This window comes from Atta colombica, unplaced genomic scaffold (genome assembly GCF_001594045.1).
Source record: "Atta colombica isolate Treedump-2 unplaced genomic scaffold, Acol1.0 scaffold38, whole genome shotgun sequence".
Taxonomy (NCBI): domain Eukaryota; kingdom Metazoa; phylum Arthropoda; class Insecta; order Hymenoptera; family Formicidae; genus Atta; species Atta colombica.
The window spans coordinates 3,693,244-3,710,842 of NW_017259490.1; the positions used below are offsets into that span (position 1 = coordinate 3,693,244).

The 17,599-nt window shown below is 38.0% G+C and overlaps 1 protein-coding gene across 1 annotated transcript in view; it reads left to right on the forward strand.

Annotated features, from left to right (window-relative positions):
* The window catches only part of LOC108690970 (CCR4-NOT transcription complex subunit 6-like), a 518,522-nt gene that overhangs the window by 105,246 nt on the left and 395,677 nt on the right, over positions 1-17,599 (forward strand). The window lies entirely within an intron of this gene.

Genomic DNA, 17,599 nt, shown 5'->3' on the forward strand with positions numbered 1-17,599 from the left:
TATATATATATATATATATATTCACATATATATGTAATTACGTATAATTTATAACAGAATAATTTTTCTGAAAATATAAAGAAAATATAAAGAAAGAAAATAAAGTTTTAATATAAAGTTTGTGCTTTTACGTTATTAATAAATGTGGAGAGGATGATTCCAACTTAGTTGAAAAATGCGTATGTGTCTTTCCAGCCGTAATTCTCCTTCTTACTACGTCGTTGCTTCAAATGCGGTACTTCTTCGTGTAGTTTTGCGATAATGCTATACTCCCGAGTATCGAGTGAGTACGGAGTACCAGGCGTTTCTGCAGATAAGGCCGATCGTATCTAAAACGTCGAAACATACACTCGCGGCGCGCGCGAACTGCTCGTAAATCGTTGTTATCGGTAAAGAAGCGCGAATCATTAATTTATAATTCTAAAGATAGAAAGCGATACTTATTCGTGGCTTCTATCTTCGACGTCTCGCTTCTTCTCTTTCTCTTCTCTTGACATAAATTCTGTCATAGTGAGTGAGTGAGTGAGTGAGTGAGTGAGTGAGTGAGAGAGAGAGAGAGAGAGAGAGAGAGAGAGAGAGAGAGAGAGAGAGAGACTCTTCTCGAGGATACTGTGGATCAGGGTGTGTCTCGTTTGCGACAGGATAATCCTGAAAACTTTTATTGCTTGCTCGTGCACTTGTCGTACCTTCGACTCACCTTCTACGCCATTAGTCGTCCTACCAGTAATTTGTGATGAGACTCGTTAACCCTTTATGCTCTTAACATATTCAAGATCTTCTCTTCTTCGTAATATGCAAATACATTGCGTAAAAATCTAACAGATATCTGAAAGGTAATTGAGCACGTCTCAATATATCAAGTGTTTTTTTTTTGTATGTCTTGCAGTAAATGCAAATATATGAATTAAAATTTAATTCTTTCAAGTTTTTTTTAAAGGAAATACAATATCAAATCTACAACTCATTATTTCGCACTAAAACAAATCTTGCTCATCATCAGCATCTCATTTATTCAAAAGAGTATTCTTTATTCAAGAATTTTTTTGCAGTTCGCAGACTTTCATGAACATTATTCACGAGTAGTCGAATAACATCCAGCGATTGTATGATTCGCTCTCGAGGTACGAATTGCTTTCGCAAAACTGCTCCAATTTGCACGCTGGGAGGATTGCCCTTTAACTCGACCGCTATAATAAGAGCGGAGCGACGGTGTATAGTCGGTATTATGGCGAAACCTTTCGTGATATGTCACGGCGAGGAAACCAAAGAACGGGATCGCATTGCACTCGTAGCTCTCATTTGTGCGCGTGTGTATTGTGTCGATCGAGAGCTTTGTGTTTTCATTATTAGGTCTCTCTCGACCGCATCGTCCCTCTCTCTTTTCATCATTTCATCCGTCAACAATGCGGTGAGCGCGGCAAGCTGTGTATTATTTGCAGTAAGATAGCTGCCATTATCGTTGGCCGGGTTGATATTATTGGCCAGCTCGGATGGACATCCAGCAGGGTCGATATTAATTACGATCGAATACACTGATGGCTCGAAAAACGCCTGTTTACGGAAGCACCTGCATGATGTGTTGTCGATCTGCCTCGCTTGGCGTTGCTCAGTTCAACGGGTATTGAGTGTAGTTTAATTGCGACTTAAAGAGCTCGAGATATACTAATGATGCATTTCATTCTAGCTGGATAACGAAGAGTTCTTTAAGTCGTTAAAGTTTTCAAACACTTTTTGTTTTGTTACGTTATCTCTGTATTTAACACAAGATGCAAAAAATTAAATATACTTAATTTAATGAAATCAGGTAATTGATAAATATATAATAGTTTCACTTAATAATATATATTTTCATCTTCCATGTTACAATATAAAAATGACGTCCAATATATTTCTTTAAATGATAGAATTATTTACAGCCACGACGTTCAAGGCAGTAAGTCAGTTTGTCCTAGTTCACTATAATATCCAAATACACTTATGTGTTGCAAGTTACAAGACCTTGCGCTAAGTGCAACATCGTCGATGTCATAATGTCGGTCACGGACCAGTTTGAGAGTTAATGATTTATGGTGTTTCTGGCGTTGCGGTGGTCTGTGTAAAATTCGCCGCTCTCGTGACTTAGCACTTCGGTGCACGCTCGCCAGTCCCTCATCTTCGAGAGGGCCGTTACAAGATTACTTGCGTGGTCGTTTCGAAATCACGGAAATTTCTCGCATGCACCGAACGAATCTTGCTGTCGTGCACAGCATTCTATTACATATGTAATGCCTCGATCAAAGCTCAAACCGCGTCCTTTGACGCTACGTGTTTTGATGTACTGAAACTCGGACATTGATAGAATCCATCGATTACCCTAATCTCGCTAATGGTATTGCAAGAAACAAAAACATACGTTTGAACATATTGTTGCTGGGATGATATTGACGCTTTTTTAGATTGCTTAAAATATTGAATAAAATCATTAGTTTCTTCGAAAAAAGAAATAAAAATAGAAAATGTTATGTCTTAATTATAAATATAAAATCTAAAAATCCAATTTGCAAGATTTGATACAACTATATATTCTTCTGTTTTTTTTTCCCATTTGCTACTTATTGCTAATTATTCTATAAAAACTCGATAGTACGAAGTAGTACTAAAAAACATCTCGTCATTCATTCAGCCACGAATACGAATGCGAAAGAAAGACTCTTTCTAGGTCATGAAACTACCACGTTTCAATGCGTTCATCCGAGTGAGGGGAAACGCGGTACGCGCATTATCGCCGTGCGATTTATCGCGAAAGTAGGTGCGGAAACATCGCGATGAGGCGCCGTTTAAGAGACCTGGTACACGAATGTAAGGAGGAGAGAGGGGAGAGCATGACTTTCTACTCCGTGATGCATTGCAAGACGCGTATACGAAACGTAGGCACGCGCGAGAAAAATCTTCGTTTTCAAGCTATTGATCGCCTCAGGTGACAAACGAGTTGCAATCTCTTTTTTCTCTCTTTTTGCGCCGAACGTTTCTTCCAGAGAATATAAATATTAGTCGCAGTCGTTAGAGATTAATTGTCGTCAATGACTGAGTGATAAATTGCAAAGTTGTACGTTTTTTTCTTTTTTTCTCATCGACTGTTTGTCCATCCGAATTTATTACGCCCGTTCGAACGGAATGGTTCGTATTCTATTTCCGCCTTGGAGCATAACGCGTTTAATTCGCTCAGCGATAGATAGCTAGTGTGTATAAATGTGGGTGCCCGCAGTTACGTGCGGAGATCAAAATCTGGCTCTTTACTCTAGATCGACCGATCGATAAGAGTGCATCCGGGCAATGCACCGAGCTGAAAGGTTCGCGATATGAGATATAAGCTGACGTAAGTTAAGTGACGCTGAAATATTAACTAGAATTTATGATAGGAGACGAAAAATGATAGAGCATTATATTAATGCTCTGTAATTTTAGTTGATAGAATTTTTGTCGCTTATATTGGGATGCAATAACATAAGGATGGCTAGCACATAATAAAGCAATATAAATGAATAATACAAAACGACTGAATTAATAATATTATACGTTAATAAATAATAATTATAAATCAGAATTTTTCTGTGTATTATTAAGTCAGCTATATTCAAATTAAAATCAGTTGCTATGTGTGCAATATTTTCTATAATTATTGTATAAAATAATTCTTACTATAAAAGCACGAGGTTTCTGTAAATTTTGTCCAAGCTTTTATCATGTTGTTATCACAACAAGTTGTTTCATGTGGAGAACAGGATCCGATGTAATCAAACTCTTAAATGCGTATTCTCGTTCATTAAGGATGTCAATGAATGTGCTGTAAACATGCACATAAAAAGCTCGCGGAATTTAATTAGCGACACGATTACGTGGATTACGTTTCCGTCTACAAATGGAACTCCATTTAGATGTTGTGTCGGAGGGATGGCGGCGGCAATCGAATTGTCGCGTGGAATCGCTGAAATATCAGGAGATTCTAATAAAAGAACGTGTATTCAGATTAGAACTCATTAAATAACCTGCTCTTGGAGCTTCTAAAAGCTTTGTCTCATTTATTCTTATGCCATTGAGCACTTTAAGGATCGCGACGGCATTTCTTTATTTTTCGCACAATTGAAGCTTGCGCACAAAATATCTCTTTGTGTAAGAATCGCAATTTGTACCGAGTTCAAGCTATTTTAAAGTAAAAAAAAATCTTGACGTATATATTGCTGCATCTAAGGAACAGTAAAATTTTATGACGCCTGCAAACTATAGAATTGTGAATGCGCATCTTGAACACAAATTAAATATGAATAAATAAATGTACAGTTCGCTTGGAACTGTCATATAAAATAAATTCTTGATGTTCAATTTTTATTGTTAAATACATGAATATTAAACTCATTTCCTTTGATGTCTAAAAAAATCTGATTGACCATGATAGTTAAATTTGCGACTTTACAATTCTCATTTCCTTGAGCGACTTGTTTTTGCGCGGAAAATTTTTTATTCGGTCTGTAAATCGGCGTCGCGCCTCCGCTCGCGAAACCACCATCGTCATTAAGCCACCGCAAGGTTGCATATAAATGCCGCCGGCGTGGCGGTTTCGAGTGCAACTTACCGAAGAATCATTCGACAAAACAGCGTCGGCAACCAAGAGCGTTCCGCTAAAAGCGTCCGCCGTCCTCGCCTTGCCGTTAAAACGACGCGAACTTCGCCAGCCGTTTATTAATGCTAATGATCCGTCCACCGACTCTTCGCCGACTCTCGAGAGTTGTAAAACTGACGCCTCTCTCGTGAATGTTGTTGATATCGCGTTCACCGAAAGGCGAAAGCCGCACGCAATAAACTTTATTGCAACTTCGTGGCGCTCTTTTTATTGAACTTTGTCCTTTTGATGCCAAGCTCAATGTACAAGTCTTAGAACCTTTCTCTTTTTTGCTTATTGTGTTACCTTATTTTTGGTTATCTGGGTCACCTTCCGGCAATCTCAAACTTTTATTCGACAGTTTGGATTGTCTCGCGTATTAATTTAATGAGAAAGAACTCGCACATCTACATAGAAAATAATAACTGTGATATGATAAAATGTAAACAAAATGTTATTATATCTTCCCTATGGAACTGACCTTCTCCTTTGGCCAACGAGCGAGGAAGAAATAGCTCCGCGTTTCAATTACCCGAGCCAATTCCATTGTGGATTCGATGCGCGAGAAAGTCCCGCGGCGAAACGCGAAATGAGGCGTTCGTTCGCCGACAACGTTGACCAACCCCTGTAACCCCGGTTCGGTTGCAATTCGTTCACTTCGATATAGCAACCGTTGCGTGCTCGGCATTCGATAACGTCACGGTTATTATACTCTGATTAAATTTCACAATGTTGAGAAACGTGAGCGAGAGTCAGAACGAGAATCACGGAGAAAGAGAGCAAGAGTGGGAGAGGAGTGAGAAAACAAGTGAAAAAGTCAGAGAGAGGGGGGGAAGGAGAAAAAAGAAAGAGAAATAGATGGAGATGTAGAACTTTATAATAGTTACTCTATTAGTTTTACGAGAGGAATTTTCGTTACGAGAGATTGGCCGTTAGAAAGTTTCGCGGAATGAACTTGGGGGCGAGTTACAATTTGGATTCCATCCGTGTCGCGATACAACCGACTGAGGCGAGTTAGAGCGGATGTACAACAAGATGTGGTCGAATGGGAATAAGGGACAAACTATCTTTGAATTTACAATGTGTAACAAGAGATCGATACATATATGATGTGTGTGTGTGTGTGTGTGTGTGTGTGTGTGTGTGTGTGTGTGTGTATTATTTTAATGTAATTTAGCGTAGTAAACGCGGTCATTTTAAGCAATACTAGCGATGTTATAAAAATCTCAAATTTATTCATAACTGACTAAGGTTTCATATCAGTTACTGTCGTTAATTGATAATTGAATTAGATTTAATTGATAAATTTTGTAATTTCGTCAATATTCTTTATTGTTTTTATAAACAAATAAAATTTTATGCTATTTTGTAAGTTTTATGTACACACACACACGCGCGCGCGCGCGCGCGCGCGTCGAGCAGCTACTTTTAGACTTTCTCCGATTTCCAATTCGTTAACCCTGTTTAAAACGAGCGATTCTCAAACATGCCATCGAGTTTCGCATGTTTGATCCAATGAATAAACAAGTGACACTCTTATCCCGCTAAGAGAGACATTTGTAACGACATGAATTATAAAGCGAACAGCGATTGTCTGTTGTAGATCGGGACAGAAGCAGATGTGTTTATGTGGGTCGAGAGTAATAAGTTGCGTTCGTTCATGTCTCGTCTGTACTTAAACAATGTGAAGGAGCGTGAATCGCTCTCGCACATGTAAAGGAGAGAGCTAGAATAGTTAGCTAAAATAACGAGCGAATTGCTCTCTTCTGTGACAGTATGATAGAATTCATCGCCTTTATGTCCCCGTAAATACTTGTTTCATAAACTCGCCACGTTTGTGTGCCAAGTGTCGCTGCGCCGCGAGCTTTTATAAATGCGAAAATATTAATGTTTCATTTCCGCCTACTATCTGCCTGCGTCATGAATCCGATGACAACGACGATAATACAACTTTTAATTTAAGCCAAACTGCCAGATATTATTCTGACCTAGAAGTCCGCTCTTGTTGGCATGCCGGTTCGATCATGACATATATATATCGAATACTTCATAAAGATCACGCCGATTGTTTGAAAGTTGAAGCATCAGTTGAGTTAAATCTTTGTGGAGCAACAGTTAGAATAGTTACAATATTGAAAGAGAATTTCTTGCATAACAAACAATTTCTGGAATAGGTAATTTCTTTTATTAGAAATATCTTCTCTGAAAATTGTATTTGCTCTTCTGAAAGAGTTAAACTTGATTAAGAATTAAATAATGAATTTTTTTAGTTCTCAAATTTACATTTTGAAATTGGTTGTAACAACTTTTATTTTTTAATGATTTTTATAATTAAAATTTGTTCAATTAATGAATTAACTTTTGATGAACTATTTTTGATAATTGTATTTTGAATAAAAATTTCAATTAAATGAATAACGGTAATCGAAAAGTAACATATGTAATTTATTTTTATTTGAAATATCTATTAAAAAATAATTTGTATCGATACTTAAAAAATGAGAATAAGCAAAAAGTATGAGTATAAATAATAAAATTCAGCTCCTCAATTAATATACTTTACTAAAATAATATTTTTTGTTAATTTTTCGCAATGAGAGAAAACTTTGCTCTTCAGCTTCAAAGTTTATCTTAATAAAAGCCTCATTCGAGACATCATTACTAAGATACTTAAATTGTTCAGGATTAAGAACCGTGTCGACAGATCCTAACTAAATCATAAAAGTCACTGCTGCAAGAATTCAGTTCAGGCGTTGCAATTAATCCGGTACCAGCCATTTTCAGTATCAATTAATGGAAAAAAGAGCACTCGTCCATCATCGCAGGCGTTCGTTTTGCGGCAATCGTTTTTCTTGTCTCCCGGGCACCGGGAGTGCGCGTTTTTCTCGGCGCGTCCTTCACATCCTGAAATTGAAAAATTAAGCGAAAAACTCTCGCGGCCCCGAACAAATGGCGGCCCTTCGGGACTTATGACGGCGGGCGTCCCGGCCGGCGCGGACACGAGCAGCGAAAGAGGAATTCAAGGCGCATTATCCTTGACCGCGTGCTGCGAGATAAACGAGCGATGTACCAGGCAGGATGAGGCGAAATGGCGGGTGTCGGAGATTGCAGGAAGAAATTCGGCAAGAAAGTTTGCCTTGTTCCCGTCGGCTCCGTCGATCAACGGTTATGCGCTTTAATATGGGTAACGGCCCCGAGCGATCGATGGATCGATCGGGATCGATTGATCGTGTACAGGAGACTGCTCTATGAAATAAGCAGCTCCTGTGTCCGGACGGAATCACTGTTCCGACGGTGGTTTCCCGACCGATAATGAGAAAGAAGTCAAGGCGACAAGCAGCTGCAGTTGTCCCGACTGCAGCGGCGATCGATTGCGTGCAAAAACCGCTCTATTGCCCGGAAAGAAAGGACGCGAGCGGGCGCCAATAAAGTAATTTACTCCGTGAAATCGCCAAGGAGGTTTATGGGTCGGACATCGATTCCCGCGCTCTGCGATTTACCGGTAATGGTATCTCTCGACGAGGTGTTTCTCGATCAGTTGCTTCCGTCACACTTTATCCTCATACATTCTTATTTAGAACAATGATTCAGTAAATCCTAAAACGCATCGTGCCTTGAACGAAGTTCAGTTACGATAGTTGGAACTTTCTATTTGTCTTTTTGCTTTACTGACGAGAGTTTAGTAGCGTTGCACGCCATGTGAATAATTACGAGTGGTGCATTGCGAATGGCGGCCGGGGCACTCAAGGGATGCCACGGGTGCGTGTATGAATATTCAAATGTCTGCATAAATGAACACTGGGCTGTGTAATTAGGTCGTCAATCGCCGCAACGCACAGAAGGAAGTCTCTGTGGGTCATTCGACGTGCGACCGGCCCATATGGTGCATTAAAGCGACCGCGTCCACGCTCCAGGCTCAGCTCATAAACGCCGCAATATCGTCAGTCAACGCTTTCCTCATAAACGTCCATGAGTGAGCGAAAGAGAAGTGCAGTTTACTCTGGAACACGAGCTTCCTAAAAGCATACACAAAAAGATAGAAATATGAGATACTATCAAAGTAAATACGCACACGTTATGCTTGCACATGGAAATAATTATAGAAGAAACTTCGCAAAAAGATGATTTTTTTGTTAATATAACGAAAATACTGTAAAAAGCAACTTATCGAACACTTTCTTTAGCTTATGGGAAATAAACTCCTTATTGATAAAACTTTACTACCGGACGCCAAATAAAGATAGTATTTTTATTATTATGTGCTTTTTTGGGGCGAGGTGTCGAGATTTGAAAGAAAACGAAGAAAGGGATTTGCTAAGAGAAGAATTGTGAGCAAGTGAACATGGACAAAAGTGATAAAACGTAGAAAAGAAAACGCTGAGAGAGAAAAAGTGAAGGTTGGAAATGCACCCCCTTGCGTATCCCTTCTCGTTTTCTTGATTTTATCGATAGCGTCTCGAGAAGGAAATCTAACGTGGAAAATAGAAGTAGGCCTCGATATCGTCGTCTTCAAGCGATAATCGAACACATTGCACCGAGCAGGTCGTAATCGACAATCTGCTCATCGACTAGTGTTCTTCTTTTTTTTTTAACATAAGCGAACAAATAAATTGCCTTTCTATCGGCACGCACGATCACTTTTCTCTCTTTAATTTATCGAATGTTCTTTAGCTCACCGCGTTCTCGTTATGTAGGCTGTTTCGCTCTGTTCATTAAACGCAGCTGCTGCCGATTCATACATCATTGAAAAAAATATAAGAAACAAAAATCGAGTGAAGTAACAATAACAAAAAAAAGTAAAATATTTATTAGGATTTCATATCTGGCGAAATGAAATGGCACGTAAACTACAATTAAGCAAAATTAATATATAATAATGATAATTGATGTAACATGTACTATAGTGTTTCTTGAATAATATGCCTTGCGTTACTATATAAAAGTTTCTACCGATCATTACAAATAAAAGAAGCAGTAATGCTAATTGCGACGTTAAAAAAAAAATAAGATTCCCATCTTGCGTCTGCATACAAATTATTTAATGTAATGAATTTATGTAATGAATTTATGATCCTTCTTTGGTGATAAATATACATGGATAAAATCATGCGTGCCACAATTATTCTTGGCTAATCGGTACTTTCTCTTTCTACTTGGCACCGTGCATCTCTTGTTGCCACCGCGTGACCAGTATGCAAAACCAAAAGCAATAAAGCTTATTTGAAAATTTCTGAAACGATATAACACACTCTGGAAATAATTCTTTCATAGGAATAATAATTTGTCCGCGCGTATTTTGTGGTGCTGTTACAATGACCATTCATCAAATTCTGCTATCGTTGCTTTTGCATTAGCTCTCTATTGTATTATTTCGCATGCATGTTCAATGCACCGATATTAAGACTTCATTCTCTACCTTCTTGGTTTCAGGTGAGTTACGAGCTGTTCTGGGATTATAACGCGTTGACTTAAAATTACACCGATGTAGTTGGTGAGTAAGTAAGCGATAGATAACATCGAGATTTATAGTCCAGAGTAAAGCGCCTGAGAGCCTTTATCGGTGCAACGATTCTATCGCTGATCGTTCGGCAGAATTTCGAACGGCAGAGTCTCCTCCCAAGCCTGTAAAGCCACGCGAAATTCTCTTTATCTGCCACGATCCGCCTGCTAAAAGTATTCATGACCGCCCGCGACAACCTGCGGCGAGGAATGTCGGAATTCGCGTTTTGCAACAATCAGACCCGAGCCAAATACGTCAATCACCCGTGTATTTTTTCGCGAATGTCCGTTGAATTACGAGCGAATACCACGGCATTCGACGAAGGCCTACGGCGAAATACGGTTACCGAGATTCTTTCCCGTCCATATGTTACACCGGCAGATTATACAGTTGGCGATTTGCGAATTGATAGTTGCGTCAACAGAGAATCGTTGACGAATCGTTGGAAACAATCAATTTCTTCTGAGTACGGATTTCGGTGATACAAAGTACGAATTTCATGGAGGAGAAGTACGCGATGCCTTCTCGATTACTTATTGTTAAGAGGTTTCGATTTAATCTCGATAAATTAATGATGTTATTATTAATGGTACTAAAGAGACATATTGAACATGATAAATAATATTGAAGACGAAGATCTTTGTTTTATTTCTCATTATTCACCGAAATATGAATAAGAAATAAGTGTAAAAAAATTAAGAGACTGAGGAAATTAATTTTTCTGAAGATCTTTGATTTAAAATCTTTATTTTTTTTCTATGGAAATCGGAAGATTTTAAATTGGCTAAAAATATGAATTAAATTGTCGTTAAAATATGAATTAAAAACGGAATGTGCGTACGCTACATATTCTTACGAAAAAGAAGAAAAAGATACGAACTGCAACTACATGTTTATTACATGGGTCACAAGAAGCCTGACACTATCAGCGGAATGGGCGGTGGTGAGGACAACAGTGAGTCCGTCTTCCTGCATTTATTCTTAATACTTAACGTTTTACCATGGTCTCACCGTCATTATCACCGTCGTATGCATCCACGTAGGAAAGAGAAAGGAAATGCGCGGCGGTAACGAACGCTTAAATCTACAAGGCTGATTATCGCACTTCACAATGTTGCGTGTCCGCGTATACCCGACGATTTCCGCTGCGGAAGAGGCTGGACTGTCGTATCCGTCGTGTTTTCACAGGAAGTGGCTCACCTCACTGTGATTATACGAAGTGATTTCTAACTACAAAACATTACGGACAGTATCCTTCCTTGAGTCTGAGATGAAAATTTTTGCGGAAGAATGTCGAGGAGAGATACTATCGATTTACTATCGTCTCTCTCTTTTTCGCTTTCTTCCTCCCTCTCTCTTTCTCTCTCTCACACTGCACTTTCTCATTTTTGATATTAATTATCTTGACTTTGGGGAATTAAAATTATTAAGTATATAACGTTCGCTTTTTAAATTAAGTGAAAAACGGAGTTTTAATTGTCTTTAACTTAAAAGCTCTCTACCGATATCTCAATATTTCCAAGAACTTTATCCAAGAACTTCTATTTTAGATTAAAGTAAGGAATTGAATGTGAGCTCTTTCTTGATATAATCTAACTATGTTTAACTAATTACGAATTTTTTTAATAATATAATCTACGTACGAGATAAAATTTCTTTATTAATCTTCATCAATGAAGCTTTATAATTTTTCTGTGATAAGGATACGTATCGAATATGTATTTATTACATTTCCGTTATTAATTTAATTTAGTTATGATAATGTTTCAGAACTATTGTGGAAGCTTGTAAGCCTTTCAATATACGCCTGTGGCGGTTTCGATTTCGATCGATAATTGATTTCAAACTGAAATTCACTACGTTAGTAACATACTGATAATTACCAATTAAAGCATCCTTTAAACTGGGCGAATTCGACATAAATTGGTAACTCGATACGCACAATCGTGATTAACTCACATCGTAATGCTTCGGTATGACTTAATTAGAACATGTCCGCATAGTGCGTATTTGATATTTGACGCAGAGTATACGTTGCGCGTGAGTGATCGCGACTATCGTTACGTTGTACGAACGCAAAATGTTGAGCGAGCTAGCGAGAGCGAGGTAATTACTAAATCTGTGTTAATTAATTTCACGACGATCGAAAAGCCGGCAGATGGGAAAATTAATCATTTTCTCTCTCGCACACGTGGCTTCGATAACTTTTAAAACGTTCACGTTCTAACAGAATATTCGCATCGCGAAAGTAAAACGACAATTACCTCATCGACCGATTCATCGCCATCGATTCTTACAAATGTAATAAAAAAATAAGAATAGCAACCAATGTGTTTGATCGCATTTTCCAATATCAATTTTGAATAAATCTTCGTTTATTAAATTTGAGTTGTTTTTCAATAACTTTTTTAATCAAATAAATATTGTTAATATTTACAAAAGTTTTTGCTTTGACATCTCATCGCTGAAATATTGAAAATTATAAATTGAAAGGTTACGACGAATATGATGCGTTTTAATAATATTTTTACAAAGAGAAAATTGCAAATATTTATTGGAAAATTCGATTCGAAATACTCGATACACTTTGTCATTATGCCGTTATGAGCAAAAGGAGTCGGCATGCATTAATTACGCATGCTTTGTATTCGTGAGAAGTAGGCTCTGCCTATGAAAGTCAAGAGGCGAAAGAAGAGATGTGAAATGGAGGAAAAGAGAGAAAGAGAGAGGAGGAAAAAGTAATAATATTGCTTGATCCTGGCCTGATCCACTTTGTGGTGGATATAATAGTTATTGTACGACGACAGGTAAGATGGATTAGCGCGCGAGAAGCCAGCAGGAAGTCCGCGATCTTCTCCGTTCCAATTTAACTGTTCCGAGCGCGCGCGAACACCGTTTACACATAATAATTACAACGATTTCTACAAGCAAGCGAGCTACATGCGCCCGGCGGCTCTCTTGCTTTAACTCTGCCTAGTCGCACCTGTTTCCACCTTCCTCGTTCATCATCGATTACAGTACATCGGATGCATTACGCGATGGTTATTATTACAATTGCCTCTGCTACTATGAATATTCCTCATCACTGTGATTATCGATATTACACTATTATTATATCATTAATCTCGTTATTATGGCGAGTACTTTGGTGAGAGTGAATTATAATCTTTACACAACTCTTTTGAAAAAATTATTTTATAAAAAAAGTTTTATATATATATGTGTGTTACATATTTTTTGTGATTTTACTTGAATGTAACAAAATTATATTATGACTCTTATGGATGATTCATCTCGGCATTCTTAGGCAAACGTATCGCCATATACACATCACTAATTCAACACCGACTCGCATTTGGTCTCTGGCGTGTGATCGATGAAGCGCAAGTGTACGTTATATAGGCGGCCGATTGAACGGCCGTCGTAATTGCCGAGATGACCGTTCACGAGTCGTTATGTCAAGCGGGCGTTATGAATACCGCGAGCCATTGTAAATATTCCTGTGCAATTCTTTGCGCGCTCTTCTCATCCGGTCGGCAGCGTGATTTGTAACGCTTATCGCGTGTATCATTAGGTAAAATGCGCCGCGCGCCATTTGCGAAAAGTCTTTTCGCTATTTGCGATATCTTACAAGCTGTCCGTATAAATACCGGAGATTCGTAAATTTGTTTTTACTATCGTAGTCCATCGATGTGATAAGAACAGTCTTTCAACGGCTGTACATAAAAACTTTTAATAACTGTGATATTTATCATTTTTAAAATTAGAATAGTTTCTATTATTTTTTTTGAATTTTACAAAAGACACGAATAGTTTTGAAAAATTGAGTTAAATATAGATCTGAAAATAATTTTTTTGGACCATCAAAATGATTATGTAGGGCGCTCAAATTTGCTAGAATATCAAAACTTTTTCTAGGTCACCATGTATTACTTGTACTTGAAGTTCCTATCCTTGGATATATCGTTGTGTATATATCAGTCTATTTTAATTCCAATTTATCTTATTCAATTTATCCTTTCTATCGATTGAACCTAATTAAAAAGATCAAATTAATCTCAGTTTACAATAGTTACATTCGCACAAGTAGAACAATCAGTCTAAATCTAGTTATCGATGTCGTGGCGTCCGCCGATGCGTCTCCGTAAAGGGTACTTCGTGACACTTTGAGGAATCGTGCCTCCCACGGGCATCCTCTCCGAGTTAACCTGGTTTCCGAAGTTAATAGGTCTCTGTTTCTATTCTTTATTTTTTGACCTGATCGGTCCAGTCTTTTTGTAGCAACGAGATTTTTTTTTTTTTTAGCAAAGTGACTCACTACTGTTTCTCTCGCTCCAAGAAAAGTTTTTTCCCCTCTCGAAGGAGGGTCTATGATTTTCTACATTTCCACGCGACAGCTCTTTCATTAAACAGCGAGCGGCAAAGCGGAAAATCGACGACAATAGTCGAGAATTCTACGGCGATTGGAGAAAAATCCGATCCATGTAGCTTCCTCCTCCCTCTGATGTTCAAAGGGTATTGTTGTTCTTCTGTTTGGCTGAAAAGACGCGTCCCCTTTTGTCCCTTTATGAAGCGACACTATCAAATTGTTTCCCAATAGCAGTGACGTCGAATGTGAAGTTACTATAACTTTGATCTCTTTTTTATTTTTTTGCAACAACGTTATTTCCGATTAATGTTCGACATACAAATTACTGAAGACTGTGCTGCACAGAATCTTACGGCTTTCATTGTGTCTATTGTAAGTCAAGGAATGATTACAGAATCTGTGAAAACTGAAATCTTTTATGAGAGACTTACAATTAGTGTAATATTAGATTACATAATTAGGTTACAATTAATCATTAAATAAAATTGTATCCGTTACCAAGCTTTTTACCCTATAAGAAAATAATTGATTGCACACGTTATAATTCAATTAGGTATGAAGTTGATAATTTTCTCATAGGATAAAAAGTTGGTTTCGGATTCAACAACTCTGATATTCACTCTGTATATTAATTATGAGAAATAATTTACGTTTCACGATTTGTTTTTATCTTGTTTTGAGAAACTTAAAGTCGGGATTTATGTTATGATACTTTATCAAGTTATGTTTTTGAATAGATATACATGTGCATTAATTGAATTAATACATAACATTTATATTCCTAAGTAATATTACATTTACGTTTATACATCTAAGTAAATATTAGCTCACAAAATTTTATATTATTTAACAAAACTTTGCCGAGTATAAATACTGAGATTTGCCGGAAGATATTCCGAATAATAATGATTTCGCCAAACACTGATATGACCTCCGGGCCGAATTTACTGCGGTATAAAACTGTGCTATTCATTTAATGACAGCATATTCTCTGCGAGAGGTTTTAAGTCGTCGTTCGCATTCGACGTTGCTTTTTAAAGACGTGCTGTCCGGTTATCCGGCAATAAAAAGAAAAAGACGAGAGACGTATCCTCCTTTCTTCGATTGCTCGGGGCGCATCGATCTCGAGGCTCCTTGTAGAACTGGGTCGACGACATTTCTTCGAGGAGAAGAGCCGAGAGGACGGATTGTTGTTAGCTCCGCAGGACGGATAGGATTTGTCGCTTACAACCGGCTGCCGACAAATCTTCTCCAGTAGCTACGAGAGACATTTTAGACATCGAAGGGATCACCTTTTACCGTGCACTCTTGTCCACATGGCTATGTCTTCACCACGTTAGCACTCAGTACTTCGCCTCGGAAGGATGTACTGACGCGACGACGACACGATGTGCACAAAGTCATCGGCTTTCGAGCCACGAGAACAGTCGCTCACTCGAGGTGTTCTATTTCCAATGTCTGAAATCGCTGGGTTGTCGTCTCTTTTACAGTAGACGTCCAACAGAAACTCGACATCTCCGAGATGTTCTATTTCGAAGCGGCCAGGTGGACTCGTCGTCTTGCAGTTAAGCTCGTCGTTGAAGACGTTCTATTTCAGTTGTTCGAAACCGATCATTTCGGCGAGAAAATGTCACCATTTTGAGCGCTCAAAACCGCTGAAGATTACTGGGATTGTTAGCTCTGCAGATTGCGGTCCATCGACAGAAGTGCGTTTTATTTCAAATGAATCGGTCTGAAAGTCTGGAATAGTTTTCCACCTTGCTATCCAAAGCTCTTCTTATTTCGGATTTTCGCAATACGCGCGGTGCATCTTAGAAAGCTAGTTGATTTTTATTTAAACTCGGCGTGAAATGATTCCGACTCTTTCTCCGAGATGATCGAGAAATTCTGTTGTACTATTATCACTTTTGTAGGAATATTCTTAACTATATTAGATATACTAAATTAAAATTTATAATTAAAATTTATAAATGTCTCATATCTTTTATGTGTTCCGTAAATGTCAGTATTTAGGATAGCAACCGATAAATGATAAGTCTGCGATACGGTTTTCTAACGGTGCATCATGTAACATCTCTGCAATTAACGTTCTTTCTTACTTACTATTTTTGCGAAGGATATAATTATGTTCGACATACTAAACTGTATTACGATATTGAGGACGCAATATATTAATTATTGATGCATCCGGGAATGGTATTTTAAAGAGATTTATGTAAATTTCTTCATTTGACATCGATCATTATTTTTTTATTAAATGTTCATTTATAGAAACAAAAATAGGATATATATTTCTTGCAACTAAAACTTTGAGAAGATTTAAATTCGAACATATTTTATCTTGCAAAATAAATGATTTTATTATTTATTTTTACTCGTATACGGACGTAAATGTAATCTATTATGAAATCTGGATTAGTCATAAGAGGAATCAATTAAGCGATGAATTCAAAGATAATTGCAAGAGACGAATTTGAACCTATCAGGATGCATTTCGAGATGCCATTGATGAAAAAATAAGAGAACTCATTTCGACCCTTCGTCACGGATGATGATGGAACTGGTGAGATGGGTCCAATTTCCTGAATGGCCAGACTGACGACGACTTCTACGTGCATTACATACGGGTCGCCGGAAGTAGGTCCGCGGAGGTCTGGATTAAGGACGGAAATCGCTTCGTCGGTGACTACCATCGTCACTCGCGTAATGATGTCCCTCTAATTTGTTCCCGCAGCAACCCGAAGGCCCTTGTTGCTATCATGCGAATTCAGGCATCTTAGATTACAATGTCAAATAGAATTTAAGAACCATCCAAAATGTCCTCGACAAATTGGATCCTCCCCCTTTTTTTGCCTCTCTCAGACCGGAGATCATTTTTATGGCGACTATTAAATTTGCGGGCAAATATCAGTTTATCTCCTTTATCCTTCCTATGCGTTGGCCAATTCTCTTTTCTGAATTTGCGGTATCTGAGTTTCTCTACAAAATTTGTGTACTGTTATAAAAAAATTATATTAAAGATAATATTATGAGTATATATATACAATACACACACACACACACACACACACACACACACACACACACACACACA